Genomic DNA, 7,429 nt, shown 5'->3' on the forward strand with positions numbered 1-7,429 from the left:
TCCACTCACCATAGGGAGGGCAATCTGCATTACTCAGTCTACCAATTCTAATGGTAACCTCACCCAGAAACACCTTCACAAACACACCCCAAATAATGTTTGACCAAATTTCTGGGTACCCCACTGCCCAGTCAAATTGCTACATAAAATTAACCATCATAATCTCTAACACAGTGAGCAAATTAGAGACAATATAAAGTCTCCCTACACAAATACCCTATAGATCATGTGAGAGGAATCTGATGAAAATTTAAGTCTTACTACTTCCTTTCAAGCCCTTTCCTAAAGCAACCAGATCCTGACAAAATGAGATAAATGCTCTTATTAATGATAATAATGGCAAACGCAAATGTAGTACCTACCATGTACCAGCCACTATTTAAGTACATTTTATGAACTCCTTCAATACAACAGCCTTTTGAGGGGAATAAGGAAACCAAGGCAGAGAGACACAAGTTAATTTGCCCAAAGTCACAGAACTAGGAAGTGGCAAGCTACAAGTCCCATCCAAGCTATCTGGCTCCAAAAGTCCATATGCTGTTTCTCATTTCGGTGCGCGCTGAGTGTTCATTATGGACAATGAGAAGGAAAAGTCTCTGCTTTCAGGAAACAAAAGAGTGGCTGTGATGCTTATAGAATGTGTCACTCATCCTGATCCAGAGATCAAGATTACCTCGTCATCTGGGTAGTTTGTAATGTAGCAGTGAAACCTATGGAAAGTCCAGTCTAACTTTTACCCTTACCCTTCTCTCCCTCTGGATGAGCTTCACCTCACAGAGATGACATGGGAGCAAGCCCTTCAAGTCACATCTTTCTGGCCTGGACTACTAATTAACTACCACCTGATCTATCCACATCTACTGTGCTTTATATGCTTTATATGGTCTATTCTTCAACCAGAACCCAGAGGTATCTTTAAAAAAACAAAAAACAAAAAACAAAACAAAACAAAAAAAAAAAAACAAGAACAGCACATCCCCTTTCTAAAAACCCTTTGGTGGTTTCCCATTGCTCCTAGAACAAAAGTACATGAACAGGATTCTGGGCCCTGTACAGCCTGCCCCATTTCCCCTCCAGCCTGGTCAGGATACCTAGCTCTTCTTTTAGTCTGTGTCCTTGCCATGCCCCCTCCTGCCATTGCTCACACCACTCCCTCTGCCAGGACAACTCATCCCAGAAGAGTTTACTACAATCATGGTCTTTTCTTTTCTTTTCCTTTTTAAGGTAATAAACCTAATTTTATTCTTTAGCCATTAGACCCCCTAAGAAATCTCAAGCATCTCTTTCTCAGGAGAAACCCTTCACCACTCTAAGGAGATCAGCCCCCCACTATAAGCCCTTAGAGCATGGTATGACTCTGTTGTGTAGTATCTGTCACAGTAACAACTGTACATTTACAGTAGGTCTATAAGACCTAAGAGGCTGAAAACAGCATCTTCTTTTGCTCACCATTGCCTGACAAGGTGTCTTAACATAGCAAATAGTAAAAATAGTGTCTAGATCAATGAATGATAGAATAGCAATCCTAGAAGAAGAAAAAAATATGAGCAAAATCACTGAGGAAAGAAAGGGCATGGCACATATAAGGAATAGTGAGTAACCCAAGACAGTAGATTAGAACCAGAAATAGAAAGATACAGAGAAGGATTAAAAATAGTAGTTAGGATCTCAGGAAACAACAGATGTTGGCAAGGATGCAGAGAAAGGGGAACCCCCTTACACTACTGGTGGGAATGTAAACTAGTGCAGCTACTCTGGAAAATAGTACAGAGGTTCCTCAAAATTTTAAAAATAGAACTACCTTATGACCCAGCAACTGCACTACTAGGTATTTAACCAAAGGATATAAGTATAGTGATTCGAAGAGGCACATGCACCCCAATGTTTGTAGCAGCAATGTCCAAATAGCCAAAATATGGAAAGAGCCCAGATGTCCATCAACAGATGAATGGATAAAGAAGATGTGGTGTGTACACACAGACACACACACACACACATGCACACACACACACTGGAATATTACTCAGCCATGAAAAAAGAATGAAATCTTGCCATTTGCAATGAAATGGATGGAACTAGAGGGTATTATACTAAGTGAAATAAATCAGTCAGAGAAAGACAAATACCATATGATTTCATTCATATGTGAAATTTAAGAAACAAAACAGGGCGCCTGGGTGGCTCAGCTGGTTAAGCGACTGCCTTCGGCTCAGGTCATGATCCTGGAGTCCCAGGGTCGAGTCCCGTATCAGGCTCCCTGCTCAACAGGGAGTCTGCTTCTCCCTCTGACCCTCCCCCCTCTCATGTGCTCCTTCTCTCTCATTCTCTCTCTCTCAAATAAATAAATAAAATCTTTAAAAAAAAGAAAGAAAGAAAGAAAGAAAGAAAACAGATCAACATAAGGGAAGGGAAAGAAAAATAAAATAAGATGAAAATTGAGACGGAGGCAAACCATAAGAGACATTGAACTCTAGGAAACAAACTAAGGGTTGCTGGAGGGGAGCTAGGTGGGGCAAAGGGGTAATTGGGTGATAGGCATTAAGGAAGACACTTGATATAATGAGCACTGGGTATTATATACAACTGATGACTCACTAAATTCTACCCCTGAAACTAATAATATATACATGTTAACTAAAATGAATTTAAATAAAGAACTAAAAACAAACAAACAAAAATAGTGGTTAGTGCCAGATCATAAAAGGCTAGAAATTCAAAGTTAAGGAGTACAAGCTTTCAATTCTGCAGGTAATGAAAAGCCATTAAAAATTTCTGAGTGAGAGAAATGGAATTAGATATGATCAGACAATGATTCAGACATGACCATACACTGGCTTCATTCAGGAAGATATAGAAAATTGTCAAGGTCCAACCCCAAGAGATCTTGATTTAATTGGTATGGGGTATGGTCTGGACATCAGTTTTATTTTTTTTTTTTTTTTTTTTTTTTTTAAAGATTTTATTTATTTATTTGAGACAGAGAGAATGAGATACAGAGAGCATGAGAGGGAGGAGGGTCAGAGGGAGAAGCAGACTCCCTGCCGAGCAGGGAGCCCGATGCGGGACTCGATCCAGGGACTCCAGGATCATGACCTGAGCCGAAGGCAGTCGCTTAACCAACTGAGCCACCCAGGCGCCCTGGACATCAGTTTTAAAAGCTCCCTGATGATTCAGATATGCAGAAATGTTTGAGAGCTACCAATTTAGAAAAATCTTTCTGGAATCTGTGTTGTTCTTAAATTGGAGAGGGCCACACTGATGACAGAGAAACTTTTAGGAAGTTCTCTTATGAGAAGAATCTGATTTAGCATAGATCTCAACAATGGAAGGGATGGTCTCTTCTGAAAAACATGTTTCAAGGGTCAAATGCCAGACTGAGATGGCTAACTGGACGTAAGAAATAAGAAAGAACAAGTGGAAAATGATTCCAGGGTTCCCAGATGGGGGCAACAGCATAGATGGTGCTGGGACCAACTAACAAATTTAACCGAGAAAGAAAACCCAAGAGGAGGTGTCAGGGTGAAAAACAGAGGAAAAGAAGAAAGGACGCTGAGCCCACAACCCTGTCAATTTGGCCTTCACCTTACCTCCCCTCGCCCCGGAGCTGTCATCACTAAATTAAGCCAAATGTTAGTGCCTGACAACTATGCCAGGGGCCAGTGAAAGTCAACAGATTTAGGCTGCTGCAGGATAACAGGACATTCATTCTACCTCTGACAGCCCTCTCCTGTGGACCTCCCTGCCTGAAGAGTCCCGATACAGAATTCTTCCCAAGAGGACTTCAGTATTTCAGCTGTCACCAGCCCCTGTTGAGAAAGAGGCACAGTTCAGGAGTGAGGATCCAGTCACCGTGAGCCCATAGATCACAGTCTCCACCTTGACTCCTTAAATTGTGTCACCAAGCAGATGGGAAGCCGGCATTGAACCCAGAGCACAGATGCCGCGTGCTCACGCAGAGTATGAGTGAGCTGTGCAGTTCTTCTTTTTAATTTCTTATCTGATAACAGGCTTCCAGTCCCTAGATCAATATTTCCAGCACACTGCTGTGCACCCCACCAGGCATACTTTGTTGTCTCTATTACTCTTTTTAGAGAAATAATTATCTATGTACACACCCGTGTAAAAATTACTTATAGTTTATTCTTTCTCTTCCCAAATGAAACAATTAAAAGATGTATTTTTTAAAAGGTTTATCTCTTCCTTTCAGGGTAAAAGCTTGTTGAGGTAAGTTGCAGTTTTGTAAAAGTAAGGTTTGATCCCCTAGGATCTGTAAACAGAGGCTGCGAAAGTAGAAAAGATGTGACAGAGAGGGTGTAAGTCAGTAATTCCTATCCACAGCATAATGGCGCGAGGAAAAATACACCATCACATGTCTGAACAACCTGCAGAATGGCCAGCTTCAGCAAAACTGCAGCCCAATCTGTCTCTTGGCTGCCTGGAGAGTCAGAAACAAGAGGAACACCAGGCACTTGACAATCCTCCCAGAGCTATAAACTGGAAAGGAGCTCCTTGACACATATTCCCATGAGGATGGAGGATTTATTACTCTAATGCTGGCCACAAGTAACTCAGGGACTGTCTCCCCATCCATGAATTATCCCCGGTGTCTTAACTTCAGGGCACATGTGAGCAATTCTCAACAGTACCCTGCCCACTTCTCTCCTTTTCTTTCTACAAGGTTTAGCAATGTCCCCAAGGAACCACACAGGGGAAACTATCCTCCCCTTAGCCAGTCTTGTCACCTAAACATTCTTCCTCAAGCAAGTAAGAGAACTGGGGTGATTCTTTCACACAGCAGTGTGAGCTCCGCTAAACCAACTTGATGGCCCTGAGCAAGTGTCCAACCTCTCTGTACTTTGGTTTCATCATCTACAAAATGGGTTAATAATAGTCTCTAGTACAGGATGGCTGTGAAAATTAGATACATTAACACAGGCATATGTTATGCCTGGCACACAGTGACTGCTCCCAGTATATTAGCTGCCGTCACAATTTTTCTAAAGAGCAGTATACATCAGTGACTAAGAATATGAACTCCACAGTCAACCTACTTGGATTCAGATACAGATTTCACCACTTGTGATAATATAGAGGCGTGGCTCTTAGAAGGTGATCATGTCATGAGGATGGAACCCTTATGAATGGAATTAAGTGTCTTTATAGAGGAGGCGTCAGAGAGCTCCCTTGACAAAAGTGGGCCCTCACCAGACACTGAATCTTCCTATGCCTTGATCTTGGACTTCCCAACCTCCAGAATGGTAGAAAGTAAATTTCTGTTGTCTATAAACCACAAAATCTGTGGAATTTTGTTATAGCAGCCCAACCAGATCCAGACATGCATACATACATACACACACATTAACTTAGAACAATTCTTAGCATATAGTAAATAATACATATGCTAGTCATTTTATTATTATTATTATTATTATTATTATTACTATGAGTTAAGAAAGACAATATATAAGTAGTAATGTAACAGTTCATGCAATTGGAAGTTTTAGGGCATCTCTCTGATACGCAGAAAGAGCCTTGAATTTTAACTATGATAAGTTTTTCCCCAATATCTCTGAGCGTCACCCTCCTCATCTGTAAAGTGGAATAATAAAATAATCTTTAGTCTGCAACATTACAATAAAAATCAGAAGTCATATTTGTAGAGCTCTGAATCAAGGGACTGAGGAAACTTTCCTGCCTAAATCCCATGCTGCCCCTCTGCCCCTCTAGAGTCTGGCCAAGGGAGATACATACACAAGGAATCAAGTCAGATGTAAAAATAAGTGCTGTTCTATAAATGACTTGGAGCTACATATAAATTCACTAGAATAATCCACAGAACTTAGGAAAGTGCTATACTTATGATTAAAGTTGTATTACAAAGAACACAAGACAGGAACAGAGAAATGAAGAGATCAAGATCTAAGAGGGTCACAAACACAAAGCTTCTATGTCTTTAGGACATGTCATCCTTCCAGCACATCAATGTATGATTACCAACCAGGGTTCAACTAAACCTTGGTGTATATAATCATTGACCGTATGACAGACCTTAATCTCCAGCTCCTCTCCTTTCCCCAAAGGTCAGGAGGTCAGGTTAATATCACCTGAATCAAAACCTCAACCCTCTAATCATACAGTTGTTTTTCCAACTTGGCCAGTCCCCATGTTGATCTCTAGGACCTCACCAGGAATTAGCATAAACTCAGAGGTAATCCTGGGGCCCCACAGTGAATAACAAAAATACTCCTGTCCCTTGGGAAATTCCAAGGATTTAGAAGCTCCCTCATAAGAACCCAGGAAAAAGAGCAGAGAAAATCTTTATTATACAGTGAATGGGGAGCTTATAAAACTGGGTTTTATTCAACTACCCTGTTTGATAAGGTAACTTCAAAAAAGGAACTAAAGTACTCACTTTGGCATCACATATACTAAAAAACTGGAACCATACAGAGAAGATTAGCATGGCCCATGCCCAAGGATGACACATAAGTACATGAAGCATTCCATATTTTAAAAGCAAGTGATGTAGCTGACTTTCCTAACACACAAAAACAGATGCAGAGAAACAGACAAAATGAGAAAACAAAGGAATATGTCAAAAATTAAAGAAACAGGACAAAATCATAGCAAGAGACCTAATGAAAGAGAGATAGGCAATATGCCTGATAGAGAATTTAAAGTAAAGACCATAAAGATACTTGCTGGACTTGAGAAAAAAGTGGAAGACATCAGTGAGACCCTTAACAAAGAGGTAAAAAAAAGGACCAAACAGAGATGAAGAATACAATAATTGAAATTAAAATACTAGATGGAATAAAGAGTAGGTTAGAAGACGCAAAAGAACAAATCAATGGCCTGGAGGACAGAGTAATAGAAAGTAAACAAGCTGAGTAGATGAGAGGAAAAAACATTATACAAAATGAGAATAGATTTAGGGGACTCAGTGACTCCAACAAGTGTAATAACATTCACATTATAGGAATCCCAAAAGAAGAGAGAGCAAGGGGGGCAGAAAGTTTATTTGACGAAATAAAGGCTAAAAACCTCTCAAATTTGGGGAAGAAAACATAAATTCAGATCCAGGATGTTCACAAAAAAATACATAGTAATTAAGTATAAACTTAAGTAATTAAGTGATTAAAATGGCAAAAAGCAGTGATAAACAATGAATCCTAAAAGAAACAGGAGAAAAGAAAACAGTTACATACAAGGGAAAACCCATAAGCTTTTACCAGCAGATTTTTCAAAGAAACTTTGCTGGCCAGAAAGGAGTGACATGATATATTCAAAGAGCAGAGGGTGCCTGTGTGGCTCAGTCGGTTGAGCACCTGACTCTTGGTTTCAGCTCAGGTCATGATCCCAGGGTAGTGGGGTCAAGCCCTGCATCAGGCTCCACACTCAGTGGAGGGTCTGCTGGAGATTCTCTCTC

General features: G+C 40.4%; 1 non-coding gene across 1 annotated transcript; it reads left to right on the forward strand.

Annotated features, from left to right (window-relative positions):
* The first annotated feature begins 6,404 nt into the window (after nucleotides 1–6,404).
* LOC123324167 lies at nucleotides 6,405–6,513 on the forward strand. Its single transcript, XR_006539658.1, has one exon. It is a non-coding gene; the product is annotated as a U6 spliceosomal RNA (small nuclear RNA).
* Nucleotides 6,514–7,429: the final 916 nt, after the last annotated feature.

This window comes from Neomonachus schauinslandi, chromosome 2, assembly GCF_002201575.2.
Source record: "Neomonachus schauinslandi chromosome 2, ASM220157v2, whole genome shotgun sequence".
In the NCBI taxonomy this organism is placed as follows: Eukaryota; Metazoa; Chordata; class Mammalia; order Carnivora; family Phocidae; genus Neomonachus; species Neomonachus schauinslandi.